The sequence below is a fragment of the Cyanistes caeruleus genome, chromosome 2 (assembly GCF_971803275.1).
Source record: "Cyanistes caeruleus chromosome 2, bCyaCae1.hap1.1, whole genome shotgun sequence".
Classification (NCBI taxonomy): domain Eukaryota; kingdom Metazoa; phylum Chordata; class Aves; order Passeriformes; family Paridae; genus Cyanistes; species Cyanistes caeruleus.
The window spans coordinates 70,925,031-70,945,706 of NC_141702.1; the positions used below are offsets into that span (position 1 = coordinate 70,925,031).

At 44.7% G+C, this 20,676-nt stretch overlaps 2 long non-coding RNA genes across 2 annotated transcripts in view; one reads left to right on the plus strand and one right to left on the minus strand.

Annotated features, from left to right (window-relative positions):
- Positions 1-1,337: 1,337 nt before the first annotated feature.
- LOC147654903 (uncharacterized) lies at positions 1,338-3,396 on the minus strand. The gene is made up of 2 exons (XR_015283378.1): positions 3,316-3,396; positions 1,338-3,233 (listed from the first exon to the last, which is right to left on the minus strand). It is a non-coding gene; the product is annotated as an uncharacterized LOC147654903 (long non-coding RNA).
- Positions 3,397-3,462: 66 nt separating this feature from the next.
- The window catches only part of LOC111926880 (uncharacterized), a 31,595-nt gene continuing 14,381 nt past the window's right edge, over positions 3,463-20,676 (plus strand). The window contains exon 1 of the long non-coding RNA XR_002863245.2: positions 3,463-3,623. This is a non-coding gene — a long non-coding RNA (uncharacterized LOC111926880). The remainder of the gene's footprint in view (positions 3,624-20,676) is intronic.

The window sequence follows — 20,676 nt, forward strand, 5'->3', positions numbered from 1 at the left end:
TCACAGAATCCTCAAAAATTTACAGGATGGGCCTGAAGACAGCAGGTCTTGTGGCTTGAGAGGGGTCAGCTGGGCCTCTGCCCATTTTTCCACACCACAGACTCCCACGTGCTCCAGCACGTAGCAAGCTGCTTCAAGGAGCTGAAAATAGTACCTTCCCTCAGAAGCAAAGGCAGTGGCTGAGAATGAGCAAGAGCATCAGAATGAGCCTGATTTTGTTTTTACAAACAGTGGCTTTCCATTGCTTTTCTAAAGGCATTTCTTGTCTCCGTGGCACTCTTTAAAACAAGGACTATCGAGTCCCTCAAATGACTTCAGATGCTGCTGAAACATTTGTCACCGAATGTTAAAGCTGTTGTTTAATCACTTTACTCACAGCCAGATTCCTCCTTTTGCTTATAGAAATTTCTGCAGTCTGGTATGTGTTTTCAGGCAAGATCAAGCTGTTTTCCAGCAAAAAGGTCTTTTCAAATCTGCAGTCATGTCTTATTTGAACTCCAGCTGGGCTCTTTTCTGAATGCAACTTGTCATGGTCTACAACACATCTCTTTCTGTAGCTGTTGTTTCACCATTCTCATTTGAAGCTGCCTCTGAACTCCTCCCATTCTGTGCCCACATCCCCTCCTGGTAGGAAGTGCTGGGAAATGGGGGCCACCACCATGCCATGCTTGGTTTTTCGCAATGCAAAGAATACATCAGGGTGCTATGTTACATTACATTGTGCTATGTTATGCTCTGCTATGCTGTGTTATGTTAGGTTGTGTTACAAGCAGAACGCTGCAGCCATCTGTGCAGAGCTACAGCCAGAAATTGTATGATGCCATGCACGATAGACAGCTGCTTTGCCCAAATATCTGGTGAATACTTGACAATCTGCTATGACTAGTTACTGTCTAACCACTGTTTCCTACCCTCATTCACTGCTTAAATGCCAGTAATAAATCAAGTTAACATTTCTGGGAATTACAGTTTTTGAGACTTTTTTTACTTCACAGCTCCACATCATCTGATTTTGCAAATGACCAGTCCAGGATCTCTCTTAGCCCACCGTCATGCATGTGACACACCTAATTTTTTTTTTTTTTTTCTGGATTGTATGTAGGTTTAATTTTTGTTGAAGTTTTGATGTTCATTTTTTTTTCCCTTGTCACTTAAAACAAGAAAATTCAATGAAAAAATCTGCCTAGTAAAGGTTAAGAATCTTTCAGTGATAGTTTAAATTATCTTTTTTCTTCCTAACTCCTAAATAATTTTAAAAACCCCTTCCCCTTATCCCAGTGGGTATCAAGTGTAGAAATAAATTTTTATTGATGCTTACAGTAAATGCCCTCTAGGAAATGACAGTGCTTCCCAGGATGTCTTTAGAGTGTTCAGAGTAAGCAAAATCAGGCAGGAAAGCCCAGGCATATCCCAAAATATAATGCAGCAGTGCCAACAGACAAACTAGTGTATGGGGGCTGTGCACAGCCCATTTTCACTGCATGCAGACATAGTTTGCAGAAAACTATTGGGTCATTTATCTACTATTGCCCTTTTTGGCTGTATTCAAAACGGGGAATAAAACAGAAAAAAATAAATCCACAGAAAAACGAGTTGGACACTGGCGCAGTAAAAGGATGTGTAGAATGACTGCTAGCAGTAGGTAATGTCAGAGCTCACAGATAGAACAATCTGCTCATTTACATATGGCTACTACCCAGCAGTAGTGGTGAGTCTGGATGGATAGAAAAAAGTATAAAAGGAAAAAAAAAAAATAATAATAATCTGCCAAGTTGACATTAAGTTTGGCCATGTCGTCTGACCAAAGGGACTCAGCAAAGCAGGTCACAGTCAGGTCAGGCAGCAGAAGGGGCTTCCCAGCACCCAGCCACTGCTGTCCACCCCTGCCTGCCCTGGTCTCCTCAGACAAGAGGTGACCAAGCAGGGAACAGCATTTCTTTCCATCCACTAGCAGATCCACACCTCATAGAAGAAGACTTTTTCCCCCAATTTCCAGGTAATCCTGCTTGAAAAAAATCATGGAGTCCACCAATTTATTCTGATTAGTTATGTATACAGACAAACCAGTCACAGGAGAGGGGAACTAGATGGGTTCCAAAGCCCTAGATTTGGAAGATCTCAGCTCCTACTGAAATCACTGGGGTTTAGGCACCTATTTCTTCTTGGAGGTGATGAATTAAAGTATGCCATGCATTTCCCACAGTTAAAAGAATTCCAAAACAGGAACAGGGCTGTAAAGCTTGAATTCTAAAAGCAGCAGTGTACCCTGACAAAAAGCTTGTCTTATATTTCATTTGGTGGCTGCTCCAGAAATACTCTCAGCAGCTGTTGCAGCATCTTGGTTGGGATTCCTCTCACCTAACTTTAGTCATCCCAAGTGAGGCCTCCAATCTGAATTTGATCCCTTGGCCTCCCCACAGCCAGGCAGCTCTTCCAGATGGTGATTCAGAACTCAAAAAATTTGGTAAAGGGAATTTCTGTGGCTTTGTAGTTGAATCTATTTCAAACAACTGGTTTATAAAATCCTGCTCTGGGAAAATACCCTTTACCCCATTAAATATCCCTGCGGTATTTTTTTACATGGAGCATGACACACACAGCAACCTTGATATAAAATAAAACAATTGTGTTTACTATTTGAGATTTCACCTGTTCAGGAGCTGTGAACCAGCAGGGAGCTGGCTGAGGATGACCCCTAAGAGCAGGGTGCTGAGCTCCTGGGGATTCCCAGGGACCCAAGAACAGAAAATAGCTAATGCTACAGCCTCATTTCTGTCTCCAAGAATTAGGAGGAGCAGGGAAGGATGCTTTCATTTCAACAGAATCACTATTTTTGAATTGAGGGTGACAAAACCTGTAGTATCTCACAAGCTGGAGATGGAGTCTTTGGCATTACAGTAAAATGCCTTTCCTGGGCACAGGGGAGAAAAGGAGGAGGGAGGGAATTGCTGCCTGGTGCCCATGGCATTCCCCCAGCACTGCAGAAGCCCATCTGAGGCAGCCCATCAAAGCTGAGACAGCTCCCAGGGAGACCAAAGAAATGCAGCCACTTCCTCAAGGAGCACTGGTGAAGTCCTCCATGCCACAGCTTTGTCATGTTAGCAAACTCTGCTTAAAAGCAGCTTATCCCTCCAGATCAAATATAGACCTCCCAAAACCTTGAGCTCCTTTGACTCTGGGTGAAAAGCAGTGTCTAGAATATTAAAAACTGAATTCTTTATCATGCAGAGGCACTGAAAAAAAAAAAAAAAAAAGAAAAAAGAGATTAGGACAAACTCCAAGGCTTTTAGTAGTGTGGTAGACTGAGCTATTTACCTGGGCTGCTACTGCTGTAGCTGTGTATGAGCATGGGATATTTCTACTCCTTCAGGCCACCTAAAGGAGGTAATTTAATTTACCACTGTGGTAGTCAAAGCTGTAATTAATCCTCTGACTTGCAACTGTGGTGAATGCTCGTCAGCTGTGTCTAGTGATAAGGTGCTTCTGCACAGCCAAGGAATAAGGTCAGTCCTGCTGGGAAGTGAGATGTGTCCTGATTGACTGTGGGTGCTTGCTGTAGATGCTGAGAGGTGCAAATGCAGTTTTCTGGATTGAGCTTCATAGATCTCTACAAAAAATTATCGGTGAGTGTTTATTTCTACCTTCTAAACCCTTGTGCAGGAGCTTGGCTACAACAGAGCATGGTAAAAGCTGGCTGCTGAAAGTGTTTAAGTCCTTTCTAATTGTATCTGAGCATTCCTTTAGCTGCCTGATTGGTAAGGTCCTTTGAAAAGTGTTATTTTCAGATGAAGCAGTTGTAATTTTGCATGTTGAAGCTCTGGTGCTCTGATATTTAAGTTTGCAGTAGAGTTAAATTTGAGAGTCAGACTTTTCTTGACTAGTGAGGTCTGGGCACCTATCCCTTTTGCTTGGAGGGACTGGTCCTAGCTATGCTGAAATGAGTCTGCTGGAAGAGCTGTTCTTGCTTTGGCCTGGGGTGACATTTCATTTCCCCTCTGAAAAGGGAATTGCTCCTTTTGAACTGTTTTTTAATTTCAGCTTTTAGATCTCTTTCATGTGAAGAGGCTGTGTCCTCCTGGGACGTGGTATTTCCCTTTTCCTCAAACCCCAGCTCCTATAACCTCTCCAGCTTGTGCTGCTTCCAGAAACCAGCTTTTTCTCTGTGGGAGAAGAGGGGTCTCAATCTGTTTCTCAGTGAAAATGCCCCCTCATTCTTGGGGTCTGACTGTGTAAATCGTGTGAGCCCCTGTGTATTGGCCCAGGGCAGAGGGGCACTTCCAAAAAACTTCAAACTGGGGAAGGGGAGGCAGAGAGCTGCCTGGGGTGTGACCACTATCACAGCTGTGCTGTGCATATCTCAGCTTTGTGCTGTGGCTTCTACTCTGTTGGCAATTGAATTGAAATCAAAACATAACTGTGTTGCTCTGATGCTCTGGCTGCTAAATTGCAGCACTGTGAATAAATCAGTGTTACTTCACAGAATCGCTTTAATGTGGCAGAATTGCAGCAATCAGGGTTTAAAGTTAGATTTAAGAGTATCTGGTAAAGAACCTGATTGACATTCAAAGGAAAAACTGCATTTGTTCACCCCTTCTGCAAGTGGGGGTAAGCACCATCCAGAGGAATTAGCAGTGCTTGATGGCCAGGCTAACTCCTCATTCCTGCTCTGCCCCTGATTTTCATCCTATAGTCTTTATCTGAACAATTTTGCTTCATGATTTTTTTTTTTTCCTAGTTTTAAGAACACTTATTTCTTTGGTTCTCTAGTTCTGTGTGAGTCTGCTCATTTCACTGTATAAAATAGAGCTATGTGGGCAGTAACATCCCTTGCCCTACTCAATGCCAAGCTAGCCATGTTGGAGGAGAGGAAGTGGAATCGCTCCGTAGCCAAAACTGCAGGGTGATAGTTGGAAGGGCACAGTGGGATTTTAACAGCCCCTCAAGATAACCATGTCTTGTCTTCTGAAATGAGAAATGGTGTCCCATTGAGTATTGATGTCTGCTCTGTGTTGATCTTGGGTGCATCCCCCTGTTTGCTGCCCTTCCCATAAAGCATCCTCACCACCTGCTGTAGCCATTAACCACACCATGCTCTACAAGCCTTGAACAAAAGAATTAGCACAGCCAGGGCCTACACCCGTTTACCAGAGAGGGGGTAAGGAGAGAAAGAGACCAATCTTAAAAATAAAAAACCCTCAAGAGGTTTGCTGGTTGATTTGTGATGGAAATGTGTACTCTAGGTGTGTCAGGCTGGGGTGGGCAGGGAGGGATGCTGGCTCTCTGGGCTCATAGAAGTGGTGATGAACAACAGGGTGAGCATTTGGTGATGAAGCCTGATCCCCAAGCAGCTGCATATCAAAATTTCTGCCTTCAAACTACCCCAGCAATGCAAATGGTGGCCAGGAAGGTAGATCAGAGGGCTACCTGAATTTGGTTTTCAATACCAGATTATCTTCCAGTTATTCTATTTACAACACTAGATTTTCAGGCAGATTGAGTGTCTGTGATATTGAGGCAATTGAGTTTGTCAGGTTTTGGAACCTCTGGAAACTTTCACCATAATGCCATGGATCCAGGACCTTTTTTTTTCTCCTCCCTTTATTAAACCCATAATTTTTTATTTTTTATTTTTTTTCTCTCTGCAGTTTGAAAAGGGCACAGAGACTTTCCATGTAGGGGGAACTGGCAGAGTGAAAGAAGCCAAGGCTCAGTCATGATATTGTGGGCACTCACATTTTAATGAACTCTAGTAAATGGCCCTGTGAGCAAATAACGAAAATACAATTTGTTTTTTCAACCTCTTTAAAGATGGTAGAAAAAACAAACCTCAACATACCCATCGGAAAATGTTTTTTCTCTTCTGGGCATATGCTAATTAGGACTTTGCAGATTCTATCAAGAGTTATTCTAGTTTTGACAGAACTGCCTTTATCTTCTCAAAAGTCACATTAGTATTGCCAGTCAAAAGTAAGGTCTGTGGCTAGATATGTCCCCCTCAAAAATCATAGAGTGTCACATTTTTATTGTTTTAAGGTACAGATAATAGATATGAGACAACTTGGTTTATATGTTCATTAACAAACAACTGACACTTGGTTTCAGTTTTGGGGTTTCTTAGTTGCATCTGTGAAAGTTGTATAAAAGAACCTTCCTGTGTCAATGTGCAAATTTATTTCGGTTTTGAAAACCATAAAAAATGGAAAAGATAGCCTGTAGTTTGAGATCTTGCTGTGGTATCTTGGCACTAATCTGCTTCGATCTAGATCAAGCAAAATGAATCTATTGTTTCTGATCCTTAGGACAAATCTGTTGCCATTTATAATTGCCTGTATGACAACTTCAGTGTAAAAGGCCTCTGTGCTTCACAGCCTGATTAAAGACACTGAGAATAAGTTTTTTGGGTTATTTTTTTTTCCATTCTTGAACTAAGGAATTAAGTCTGTTCTTGGGATCTGGCTAGCCATAACAGTAAGGTATTTCTTCCTCTGCCCAAAGTTACCCTGTTGGTACTGGAGAATCGCATGCTTTGAAATAGGGACTGCTATCTTCAGTGCTATTCCCAAGGAAAAAAAAGACAATGTAAGGCAAAAGTGGCAATTACTGGAGCGCTGTGTTGGACCATGTACAGAATTGCTTGCACCAGGATATTCCTGACATTCCCCTCATGTGAGTATAGAGGGGGGATAGAGAGAGCACACAGGGAAGTAAAGTTCTGCTTTATCAGACTTCCTGTACAACTTCAAAGCAGCATGACAAATAGTTTCCAGAGATCATCTAGGTCAGCAATTTTGGAAGTCTTTCCAAAACACCTTGGCTATAATAGCTGTACAACTTGGGTGTCTGCCTTTCCTGGTTCAAAAGCCCCTGCCTATCAGTACAAGCATTTCCCTATGCAAAGCTGCCAAACTGGTTTTGTCCTGCCTCAGGAGTTCACCTATCCCTGCTTACAAGGCCAGGCATGAGCTGGAAGAATCCCTGAATTCGTGTGGTGTGAAACTCCCTCTCAAGTTTCATAAGCAAGATGAATGCATTTGACTGAAATACAGTGGGAATAACAGGCCAGGGCACTTCTCTTACCTGGCTCGGCTAAATTTTTTCCGCAGAAGTTACAAGGTATTTTGCATATGCCTGGTGATCTCTTGCACTTTGCTCGTAAAAGGTGTCCTGGATAACGATCTGGAGTTGTCTGTCAACACCATCAAAAGCTCTTTGGGTTTTGTTTTGGCAGTTTCCATGGCTCTGAGTTACTTGCAAGGAGTACTCTGTGAACTTCCCTATCCCTGCTCCATAACAGAGGTCAGGCTCCAGGCAGGTTTGCCATCCTGAAAATATCATTACTGTGGTTTGAGCAGCCTGGAGACCCATGAGATTATTAGGGATATAAAACGAGGCTTAAAGCCTCTCTGATCTGGGGAGATGAAGAACTTGATCTCCAAGCAGCAAGGTGTGACACTTGGGATGGTCCTGTGGAGGACGAGGAGTTGAACTCGATGATCTTTGTGGGTCCCTTCCAGCTCCGCAGATATTCTGTGTAATTGCTTGCCCACTAGCTATGGTGAAAAACACACGTGGTTTCTTAATTGATGGGGGTTTTTGTTACTTTGTTTTGCTTTCCTTTCCTTGTGTAAGAAGACTAACAAAGCACGGTTTCCTCACTGGGGTACAGAAGGAAGGTTTCTTTCAATAGGATAGGAAAAATATTTCCTGTAGAGCTCTAATGACAATATTCTGTAAGTTCTGACAGTATTTCAGGTAAGGAGTGTCTCTGGGAAGATGGGAAACTTCCAGGAAAAAAATAACCCCCTAAAAACATCTGTTTCCAGTATTTCTGGCTCCTATTCAAGCACAGAATAAGTCAAAGATGGCCCCATATTTACATCCACCCTCTGCTTTTGCATGAAGGCAGAAGGTGCACAGGAAGGGAAGGCTTTGTCGTTCATACTTGTGGTTAGTCAGGCTTGAAAGGCGGCTCAGCCTCAATCCAAGCTGAACTTTGTTTTGGCTGATGGCTCTTATTCTGTCAGCACCAATTCCCCCATCCAAGTTCATCAAAGCAATTTGTAGGAGCCTGCACCTAGGTGCTCCTGCAGTGGGGAAGGGGAAAGCCATCAGCTCCCTCAAACATAAGAATTTTGCTCTCTCTGCTGGGTGAGAGCAGAAAATACCAGCAGGGCAGAAAGCTTTATGGAAGGGCAATGAGCAACAGGGAGCAGCAGGGCAGACTTGGCACTTGGAGCATGTCCCTGCCACTGTCCCAACCTCTCCTGTAGCCTCTCAACATGCTGTTGTGCTGCTTGCTGCTCCTGCACTTCCCAGGGGCGGCACAGGCTGGGTGTGATCTGGCTCCTGCAGAATTGCTGCAGTCAGGGAGGGAACAGCCCTGGAGAAGTGTGTGCATACAGGATGGTTCCAGCAGGCACTGGCATTCAATAAACCTGCAAACAAATCCTGTGCCTCAGTGCTTAGCTGCTGGGGATCCTCCTTCACGGAAAACCCTGTTGCTTACAGTATCACTCCAAGGAAATGGTGGGATTGGTTTTCCCCCTCTCTTGGAGCTTAGCCTTGCTAGCTACCCCCTACATAGCAATTCCTAGTGCATAGCAAAGATGGGTACAGAACATTTGTCAATAAAAATAGAAGTTGTAGCCCTTGCTGGACCTAGCTGAAGCATTAGATAACAGATAAGGCTAGGCCAATTCATATCTGTATTACCAGTGAAATTCAAAATTTTGTCTGCTACTTCTTTGTACAAATTGTCAGATGAACACACCTTGCAAATGGCAGTGCTACTGGTGATGTACCTTTTAGTCTTGATTTCTGATTGTTGTATATTTATTCTTGTTCACCGTGAGCTGTTCTGCAGTCATAAGAGCACAAACATCTGCACAGGATCACCCCTTGCCCTGCTAGTTCTGTCAGAGGAGCATGGAGCCTCTCTCCTCCTTACCCCTCAGTTTTCTGCCTTTTTCTACTGTGAGGTACAGGGTGACAATGAAACCCCAAGCTGTGTTAGGTTGTGCTGGAGAAACAGCCAGGAAAAGCAAGTGTCTGGAGGAAGCATTTAGAGAGCAGAGAGGTTTTTAACTGTGGGATCTGAGACCCTTCATGTGCTAAATGGGTAGTACAATTCTCTACATATAATAGAGGAATTCTATGTATATAATGGAGGAAAACCCATGAGAGCTATCCCAGACCTCTTGCTCAATGTTTGAGATTTCCTGTCCAGGATTGTTCATTTATTTCAGGCTTAAGTAAATGAAAAAAACATAAGCTCTACTGGGGTCCTGTAACCACAGCCTCGAGCAAATTGTGGTTCTCCAGAGCAGCAATTCCTGTTGGTGAAAACTGAACTTTGGACAAAAACAGAGGGAAGGGCTTGTCCTACCTCTGCAGCCAGGGAGAGACATGCTGAGCTCTGGGCACAAAGCTGAGAATGGGACCACAACAAAGGGCTCCTAGCAGGTGGGTTGTCAAGGTGGGTGAGTATGATTCCCCAGAGCATCAGCTGCTTTGGTGAGAGGGCATGTTTTGGAGGCAGCTCTTCCTGCCCCTGGGTTTGGTCTCATAGTCCTGGTCTCCAGAGGGCTGCTGAATGCCACCACTTTTTGGCAAGTGAGCGTTTTAGTTTTTTGCTCCTTTTCCCTTGCCCTTCACTAGTTACTTTCCTGCCCTCAAGGCTCCACAGCAACCTCCCAGTGATGATAGCACATTGATGTGCAGAACAGTGTCCCCCATCCTGGAAAGGGAAATCTCATCTCTCTGGCACCCAGTACTGGATGAGTTAATTCCCAGCTGAAGTCTGTTTGCAGAGTATGCTTGGGTGTTCCTCTGAGCTGGTGGCAAAGGAAACTGAACAGGAGGTGCTAACAAAGGAGGAAGGGCCTGTCTACAGCAGGAAGCTTTGAGAAGTGGGAATAAATGGATGAAAAGTTGTTGACTTGCTGTAGCTCACGTCAGTCTCTGGCAGATCTGTGTTTATAGATTTTTCATCCTCTTCCTGTTTACATCACGTTCTTCTGAGCTTTGCACCTTGCATGAGAAAGGATCTTCAAAAATTGACACCCTTTCTGAAAGAGATGCTTTAAGCTATAATTTCTTTTAAGATAACAAAAAAGGTCTTTACACAATACTGCTCTTGATGGGTTTCTGGTGAGCAATTTCAAAACAATTGTTCCTTCGTAACTTATAGCTGCTGCTCTGTGGCAGTAGAAATGTGTAGTACAATGAAAATTTTTACATGCTACTTTGGGTTTGAAATGGTGAGGAAAAGTATAAATGCTGAAAATAACAGCATTCCAAAGTAAGGACTTGCCCATCCGATCTCCTTTGGAAGATGCAAAGCCATGGCTTTTGAAGGGACGTGGGTCCTTTGAAGTTCTGTACCTAGCTTTCCTTGTAGGAAGAGCCAAGTTCAATTTCTCATCTGGACAGTGTATGGAATTTAGCATAGAGGCCTTGTGTCAGCTTTGGGATTGAAGATCCATCTTGTACACAGTTGTGAAAGACTTTGAAAGCCCGCAGTCATAAGTGCTGTGACAACTGGCTGAAAGCACACCACCAACTTGTGAGGAAAGGCAGCAGATGCTGAGCACAAGGTCTGCGTGCAGCGAGGGGGCTGCAGTGCACCGAGGGAAATTAATTTGTTGCAGATGCTCTGTGACTGAGCCAATGAAGGAGGGCCAAGAGGGCCATATTGCCTCTGACCTGTATGCTACAAATGCTCTTTTTCTTCCCCCCCACCCCCAGCTGCATTTTTGGTGTATGTTTGGGACAGATGAGAGCTCTCACTTGAAACCTACTGTTGTTCTGTATGGTAAAGAATTTGGTATCCCCTGCATCTTTTCTGCTCTCCCTTCTCTATCTGCCCCTGATGTCTGTAAGAGTAAGACAGAGTGTGTAGTGTTTGAGAGCTGAATATAGCAGTTAAATAAGGGAGAAGCTTGCTAGAATCCTTAAAGCTGTATAGCAAGCATTTACTAATCTTAGATGGGCTTTTATGTCAGCATTTCAAAAAGAACTCTGAAAGATCCCTTTTCACCATAACTACAATAAAAGAGAAAATATAGGAGACGACTCTTGAGCTGACTTTTGAGATGGAACAAAAGCCTGCTCTTCTCCTGCTCTTCTTCACCTCAAGGAAGTGCAACAATACCTGGGAAATCAAACTGAAAGGGCTCAAAGTCAGATTAAAAGGTTGAGGGCACTTGCAGGATTTTGCCACCACTAATTCAGTGAGTATCTTCTATGAAATAGTTGTTAAAAATGAAGCTGTTTCCAGTGTAACCCTGGATGCTAAAAAGCAGGACCTTGCACTCCTCTTGACTCTGCTTGTTCCCAGGCCTTCCAGGGCATGGCTCTTCCTGGGACTGCCAGGCCTTTTTCTGCACTGCAGTCATTTTGTTCAACCCTTCAGGTTGAACAATCCACCTGAGCCTCAATCCAAGCTGTTGCTAAATGGAACAAACTTGACCCAAATTATGCATGTAAGCACCTTACCTGAAAGGGCCTCATCCCAGGTAATAGCACCTACAGCTTCCTGAGGAGCCTGAGCACTCCTCTCCCTGGAAAACCAGCAGAGCCTCTTTGACTCCTGTAAGACAAACAGAAGGAGATACTATAGGAGAAACATGGCTATTGTATTCCTATTGGGATAAAATCTCAAATGCTAGTGAGATGTACCTCTTCAGAGAAGTCTTATCACAGGGTTTTACTGCTGTTTGGGAGGGGGGCATGTATTTTTTAATATTCTGTTCCATCTGTGGAGTCACACAAATGAAAGTAAAGCAACGTCTTTCTTCCAGTTGCCTGGTTATGCTGTTACATTTGGTAGCCAGGGGTGCAGACAGTAAAGAGCTGCCATAAAGTACAAGGACAGTCCTACTTTCTCACTTGAAATACAATTATCTGAGTAAATTCTGTGGGTTTCTGTTGTCCATGCACAATGTGGGAGGTGATGGCAGCCTGGAGTGTCAGTGAACACTCTGGTCTTCTGGGTCTGTGAAGGCTACCTGCTTCACTGGGCTGTCAGGCAGAAATGTTTCTCATTACCATGGGAAACTACACTCTTTTGGCTTAAACTGAGCTATGTGGTAGTCCTAACCTAGCTACAGAGACGGCCAATATTTTTCAGGTGTTGGAAGGCAGCAAATGGAGGAGAGCCTTGAATTTGGAAAGGAGCAGCTCTTCAGAGACCATGAGCATTTTCTGCTCATTTTGCTCTAAATGGCCAGAGGACAGATAACTAATGAGCCAGTACTCAGATGTGGCCCGTGCTGATAATGCAGCATCAGCTGTTTGGGACCTGGCTGTTCAGTGAAGTCAGGCAGGCTGTTTGCTTTCTGTCCCTAATGCACATGTTCTCATCAGGAAGGAAAATCAGAGCTGATACTAATTGGCATGGCAGAGGCCACCTGCATGTGAGGGGAGGGTGAGCAGGCCCTGAGCACATGGGCTGGGAGAGGACTGGCCCCGAGCAGGGAATGCTGTCTCTGCTGCTGACTGGGCTGAAAGCAGAGGACAAATCAGGCTGATTTTGCTTTAATGGCTGTTGAGGCTTGCTGGGAGATATGATTCATCATGTGAGAAGTGAAGCTCTGACTCCAGACTGGGGATGCCTGTAGAGACTGGAAGGGATAAACTCTAACCAGCTGGGAGCGTGTCACAGAATCATGAAGTGCCCTGAATTGGAAGGGACACACAAATACAACTCTTAGCCCTGCACAGGACAACCATGACATGGTTGTTGAAATTAAGATCTTTCTGCCTGCAGAAAATGTTATCTGTTCAGAAAACTTTTATTCTTGTTCAGCATGCCTTCTGAGCTGAGGTTTTAGGGCTACTGGCATCTGTGTCACAGAGCTGCTGCTCTGGTTCAGGTGCCAGCACAGCTCCCCCATATCTGAGCTGTGAGTCTGTGCTAAAGGAACACACTGCATCTGAGACCCAGGTAGATAATAAAGCCATTTGTTAGTGGCTCCCTACTTGTTTTTCAAGTGAAGTGCACTGGAAGCGAGGCCTCCATTACCGGGAGAGGAAAGTGGGAATGATACCTGTGTTTACATCTACTGGAGTATGAGAAGAGCTTTACAGATGAGCAGTTTACCTGTTACTAGTGAATGACATGGCATTTCTTCCACATGGGCAAGTGTGCCTCTTAAAATACACTTGGGAAAATAAGTGAATCATTTCTCATCACGCTACAAGAATTTTGAAACTCCTCTCCAGGGCTCCTTCTACACTCTTCTGTGTGCATCTTAATTTCCTGTAACAGGCCTAATCTGCTTCCCATAGGTACCCATGGGAGCCTTGTTATTGACCTCAACTGGAAAAAGGATTGTTTCTCTCCCTCATTACGACTGCTATTAACTGGCACAGCTCTTGTCTGTCTCCATCACGGGGGCCATTAACGTCACAGGTCAGGGAAAGCGAGCTGTGCCTCTGCCCCTCTAAGGTGTCCCAGCAGTGTGGGGATGGAGCATGTCTGTGTGAGAGGGAGCTGCTCCAGATCCCCATCAGCTGTGGAGTGCTGAGACCTGGGGCTGTCAGAAAGGGCATCCTTTGCTGGCATCAACACCCCCACATGACGTCTGGGAGAGTGATACGGGTGACAGGCTGCCCTGACGGCGCTTTTTAATTGCCTGTTCCTGGAGCAGCCTCTGGGCTGAATTGGCACTCGATAGTTTGCTACCTGTGTGGCCTCCATGGGCTTCCTGTAGAGCTGCTGGGTAAGAGAGATGCTGAATTGGCCTTGGAGCTTGCCCTCCTCCTCTGCATTCCCAGAGTAACTAGGCACCAGATCTGGGGTGAGCTGCCAATTTAATCAGTGCTCTTCCTCCTGCAGTAGCATCACAGAGCACTGTGATCTTCCTCTTCAGCACTTGGAATATCAAAATACAGGGCCAGACCTCAAATGGAGGAACTGGAAGCAAATTTGGTGGAGAAAATACAAGGATGGTGGAGTCCCGTGAGTGTTCCTGGGGCAAGTCACAGGTCCGACAAGCAAGATTCTGGGTTAGCTGTGGCACCCAAAACTCCTACCTAAAACCCTCCCCAAGTTTTAGCTGCCTAAACTGGTTGCATGGAAGGCCAGAGGCAGGTGTAGAACAGGCTTGTCCTGGTCTTGGGCTGGCCACTGGAATGTACCTCAGATCATGGTGCTTCCTTCTCAAAAAGCAGCCCCTTTCCTCCCGGACTGCAGAAGAGGAGGGTGAAGCTCATTCCGCTGTGTTTGTGCTCTCATGTTTGCAGTGCCTTGGGCCAGCCCTTGCAGAAGGCATTTGAGATGGGAGGGCAGGGCAAAGAGCTGGTCCTTCTGCCCTGTGCAGCCTGCTGGCATGGGCCAGCTACAAACACTGGTGTTACGGTGGCAGACCCAATGTCCAGGTTTTGCCAGGTATGTCCACACATGCCTGGGACCAGCACAGTGTCTGTGCTAAGTCTGGGACAGGCCTGCAGTTAAAATCTGACTGAAGTCAGAGATCTTATTGCCTGATGTCTGTCCTGAATGTTTTCTTGTGCCCATACAGACTAAAAGGGATGTGGAGGAAGAGATAAGAAAAATAAGCTTCTGTGGTAGGCAACATAGTCTTCAATCCTGAGAGATCAAAAGCATCAAACTTCAGTCTGGAAAAAGGAAGACTTGGTGATGTGCTTTTGGGGAGAAAAGAAAATCAGAAAATGAGATTAGAGAAGTACTCATAGTTCTGCACACGGCCAGTATGCAGAGCTTGCTAAGAGCCATAGAGATCTGTAATTACATTTGTATGGATTATACTAATCCATGAATTTGTAGCCCATGGGACCTGGCCATTTGAAGCTAGAGAAGTAGAGAATTATCAGGAAGTGCTTCATGATGTGCTGGTACATGTCTTGTGGCTTTTTTTCTTAACCCCAGGAGGACCTTTCTAGTAAGGTGCTGCTGCCCTCCCACAGCCTGGGTTCTGGCTGACTGATAATTTGGGAGTATAGTTTCAATTGTACATTTAGGAGGCAGGAAAACTTCACCACCCCTTGAACTTGCTTTAAGGCAGAGCATAATCAGGGATTTATTTAAATATAGTCCAGGATTTTACTTGCATGTTCTTGTTTTCTTGCTGTGGTGTTGGTCATGCAAATGCAAGCAATCTTAAAAAAAATCACACATCACACTTTACATTGCCCACCTTTGGGATTAAGCTCACCCCAGCTTCATCTGTTTGACTTCTGACATTCCTGATTCTGTCTTAACACTGGGATTTCAGGGTCCAAGTCCCCACAGGGGATGGCTCAGCTCAGGCTGCTCGCTGGCATTTCACTGCTTGAATCCCAGTTCTCCCTCTTGGCTTTGGTAATTGCTCAGATATCTCTGACAGTAGCAATTTATCTTAGAAATTTATTTTTTTTAACTTGCTAATGTCTCTGCTGGGACAGAGGGAGCACCTTCATAAGCTCATGGAAGAGTAATATTCTCCAAAGAGGCTATTGAGGAGTGTGACTACTTCCAAATCCACCCTCAACAAGAGATTGTGGCTAAGTGGTAACACCTTACACATTATTAAATGGACTGAAAGATAAATTTTAAAATTATCAACATTGAGGGAGCATGGCATGGGTTAAAGTAACTGACCCTTTCACTAAGATATTGAGCACCCTTCCTGCTTCCTGAAACTGAGGATGCTGAAGGGGTTTGTGAAGTGACCATCTAACACATCTGGTACTGAACACTTCAGGCTTAATGGAGAGCAGCAATGGGACAACTTCAGCTGATAACACCAGCTCAATATTTGACTGGACTCTGTTTTGTGTTACAGAGTTTGCATTGTTAATGTCAGCAGCCCACTAGTGAAGATCATGTTTCTGTGGGCTCTGCAACCATTATAGGTTGTTGGATAGTCAAACTGTTTTCCCTAAAGATGTACAAAACCAGGCAAGGCAGATGAGTTGGGCCAGAGAGTAAAGAGTCTTCAGCAGGGAGTGAAGAGTGCTTGTGAACAATCATGTGTTTCCAGGAATTCACACTGGGGGAAAAACCACATAAAATGCATCCTCCATCTACTGGGGGCAGGGAAATAGCAATGTAGTAATGGAGGGGCAGCAGGGCTCACAAGTGCCATTTGGGAAGTGTTAAAACAGCAGTAAATGAATTTCTGAACTTCAGTGTGCTTGTGAACTGCTAACCTGATGTGACTGCTTCCTGGCACATAAAGCACTTTAAAAAATGCTTCAGCATGTGATGCTGCCATCTGCTATGAGATGGTGGCATCTTCACAGTGGCCTATAACAACAGAGCTTCTCTCAGCAGACTTCATGTGTTCCTCTGTAAAGCATGGATGATTTCAGTACCCCTCTCAGTACCCTGCCCAGACTCTTATTTCAGACCAAAATCCAGGAGCTGATCCAGCACATGGCCAGCCTTTGTCCCAGACATCAGTGGCTGTAAATTGCCATTAATTTTGGTTCATTTGGTATGGGAGGAGGGAAGAGATAGATGTACCTAGACTGGTTCACCTGTCAGACAGCCAGCAGAGGGGTGCAGTCAGACAGCCCCGTCCTCCTTGACTTATCACAACCACGGCTGGACCTAGCTCAGAGTGTGTGGACTGATGGGTGTTAGAGAGGGATTGCTGTCTTTGGTTTCCTCCAAGAAAGTCAGTATTCCTTATCCTGGCAAAGTTTAGAAATAAAAATAAAATAAACAAAAATAAATAGAGCATTCTCTTTGTCTCAGTCACACAGTGCATCTGCTCTGGGCAGGAGATACTGTTCTGTTTCTCAATATTATTTACCTGCTGCTCATGAGAGAGTCAAGAGAGTTACTAAAACTTCATTAGAAGGCTCCAAGCTGGAAATAGTGAGGAGGGAAATATGGCCCTGAGGGTGGGGAATGGGGGAGGATGGAAGGTGAGGAGGAATATAGTGTTGTGTACAGCATTTGAGATTTAAAACTCAGTCACATTTGCAGAGTAAGGTGATATCTGTGGTTCAAAAAGGCATGTGAAATGCAGCTTTGCCAGCACTCCTGGGGATGTTCATCCTGTTCCCTGATTCAGAGGGGCTCAATAATAGAGCTGTTATTCCTTCTCTGCAGACTATTTGGCACCACCTGCTGTGACATGGCTATGGTCAAAACAGGCTTCTAGAATCACAGAGCTACTTTACAACTGGCTAAGCATCATCTGACACAGATATGGATGTGCCAGAGCTTCCATACAAAACATGTCTGATGTGTTGAAGTAGGACTTGGCTCAACAGGATATTAGAGATTCGCTGGTGGAGTGAGTTCTGAGGCAGATGTGGACTTTTCCCTGGTCCTACTGTGTCCCTTTGTATCTGCTGATGCAGAGCATCCTGTCACTCTGTGCTCAGCCCTTGGCACCATGGAGCAGTGCAGTGCAGCCCAGCCACACTCAGCTGCCCTGGCATGAGAGCTACAGCATCTATGTCAAGTAAGAAAATGTAGACCTACTTTTACCAGCTAATTGCTGTGTCAGAATCACTTAATTAGCCCATGTCATGATGAAAACAGGGTTTTTTATATGCAGATCAGAATTAGTAGTATCAAAGGGCTGTGAGGTAGGGAAGGGGGAAATGGGCCTGTAGATTGAATGTTGTGCCCCACAAAGAGGGAATTGCAGTCTGCCAACCAGTCCTCATTATCTTGCCCTTATCCAGACAATCTCTTCCCTGACTGCTGCCTGAAATGTGGTATATCTCCAATGAACTGAGGTTATGAACCACTTCATTCACTTCTCTTGATTTTGGTGGGTCATTGGTGAGACAGTTCTTCCCTCTCCCTCTCGGTGTGGTGAGACACAGTGGTGGGAATGGCAAACTCCTTACTCCTGCCCCTGAGTGGGTGGCATAGGGGGTTTCTCTGCTTCCTTGGGCTGGGCTCTTCTTGGCAAGTGTATTTTATCTCATTTTATCAAATAGGAAAGAGGATAAGAAGATAGTGAAAAGGTGCCTCACATGCAGGGTGCAGAATAGAAGTGAGCAGTAGGTGGAGGAAACCCTTTGAGCAGGAGGTGCCTGTGCAGAGCAGGCAAATGCTGGGAAGCCATTGTTTTTTGGATTCTCTCCACACTTGGATACAGGTTTTTATCATGGTCAATGAACCTACGAGAAGGTTTCACCCGGGGGGAAAATGTTTACAGCATTGTTTTGGATTAAATATTAAATAAAAAAAATTAAAAACGAAGGTAGAATTTTTTATTAGTGAATCCAATCATGACATTGCTGCTACCTTGAAATGCTGGAGTGCCTGAGCAGAAGGATTCAGGCTTTTACTTTACTGCTGCAATGCCTACCTTCTGGTGTAGAGTTTCTGTGAAAAATGTCATCATTCCTGTTATTTTATGAGCACAAAAGAGACGAACTTAGAGAGGACCATCTTATACCGGTTTCAAAGGATAAAGGCACATGAGGATCCTAAGTGGAGTTCAGGTGCTGTAGGGATGTGGTTGCAGACACTGGAACTCTATCTTCTTTTTGCCTTAGATCAAGCTTCTCTTAAGCAGCTCAGCTGTTACTCCAAAAGTAAATTGTTACTTGGGCTTAAACCTCATGTTTGGGTCGGTGCCACTCATAAAGATGTAATTCAGAAGTGAAATGCACTTACTAGTTGCTATTACAAGAAACCTGTGACAGTAGCTATATAATCTCAGGTTTCTCTAGCTTTTTAATAGCAGAACATTGAAACTATGTCAGTGGTGTGCCTCTTGCCTGCATTTTTTTTCTGGTATCACTTTGTGACTCTCCTTGGAGAACTCCACATGATCCTGCACACTTTAATGCTCCCTCCAGCAAAACCTCTTAAAGGATTACTTTGACTTGTGATTAGAAGTGGCAGAAAACACTTGGCAGATCTGAAACTCAACAAAGTAGTTTAGTTTGCTTTCTGGGATTTTTTTTTTCCCCCTCTTATCACAGAATGTTTGCAGTTGGCAGGGACCTCTGGAGATCTTCTAGTCATCTCCCTCCCCCCACTTCCTCAGATTCAGCTGTTGCTTATGTTTCAAAGTTGTTAGGTTGCAAATGATGCCTGGAAGGGCAGGTGGGATTTGGTTCAAGACCCAGTGTTTAACCTAGGAGATGGAGGGAATGCTTATTTTTAAGTGTAGGAGAAGCTCTCCTTTTGAAAACTGTTCACGTAAGTTCTTATACTTTGTCCTTTGCTAGAGAAGGTCTATATCTGCAAGGGGAAAACTGAAGAAGGAGGCAAGGTCTTCAGAATGAGGAAAGAGCAGCTGAAAATCAGTATCAGGCCCTTAAAGGAGCAGTTGAAGCCAAGGGAAGGGGATGCTTGCTGGACACATCCATGTTAGGGGCTCCTGCTGAAACTCATTCCCTCCCAGATGCAGAACAATGCTTTTCTTCTGTGTAGGCCATAGTAAAAGTTGTCAGTTCCTACTTTTACCCCCAAATTACATGGGAGAAGTTGCTCCATCTCTTGGTGACTCTTGATGTAACTTCTTGGCCTCTAGCTGGGAGATGCTGGGGCAACTTATTCAATCTGGAAGAGTATTAAGCATCACTCAGTGGCCCACTGATATTTACAGGAGCGTGTGGTTGAGATCCTGTCACCAAGTCACAAGGGAAGGCTTGTCTTCTAGTGGGTACTGACTTTTGTGATCACACAGATTCTGCCTTTTCCTATGCCAAATGCTTCATGGAGGATGTCTCACAAGTTTTATTTCCTCTACGTCAGCCCAGGGTTATGCAAAGCCCTGCCTAATTACAGGGGACCATGATGACTTTTTAATTACTCCAGCCTCACTGAAGTACCGTAGGTGTTTTCAAAACCAACCTGGTGTCCAAAGCCAGAGACATAAGTGAAAAAAAGAGTCTGAACTTCCTGTGCCTGATGTGCAGTGTGATGTGATGTGCCTAGAGGGCCCCAGAGACTGGCCAGGGGACCTGACACTTGACTGGTGAGTGGTGGGTTCACAAAAACCAGAGAGGCATGTGGGTTTCATCCTAGTGAAGCAAGAATCACCAGAAAGCACACCTTGACAGCCTTGACAGGACACAATGTTTTTATTTTAAGGGCATTGGTAAAATTTACTGGAGACTCACGTTTATATTCTCAAAATTACTGATGTGCTCAAAAGCCCTGAGGGACCAGGACCTTTACCCTTTCATCTACCTTCAGCACTGGGCTGCACTTCTAATTGCTAATTTGGGGATAGTTTGGAGTCACCTATCAGGCATGAGAGGTTCATCTCTCCTCTTTCTCTAAAGCCTTTAATGATCACTACTGAGCTGCACAGTAATCACCCAGGACTGATGTGTCAACTCCAGCTGAGGCTGGTACAGTGCAGAAAGCCCATGTCACACAGGTCAGCTTTGGTAGGGTCAGATGGAGATCCAGACTATCCTTGACTTTTGAATTTGCTTTTGTTGTATCTCCAGGTAGATGAGTTTGCTTTGCCCATGTAAAGATGGGAAGGAAGGTGTGTGAATGTACCACTGTAGCTGATAATCCCCTGTGAGATCCTGGGATTCCTAGTTCAGGCTTGTGGGGTGCTGACAGGGTCCTGTAGCTCTTCCTGTGATTCTGTGATGAGATTAACTCCTCTGGGGGAGCTGCTGGGGCAAGCCCCTGCCTGCCCAAAATGTACCTTTGGCCTCCTACTTCTACCAGTGGAACTAAACTTCCTTGCCTGTCTGGTGATGTTCTGCCGGAGCTTTTTGCAGTGA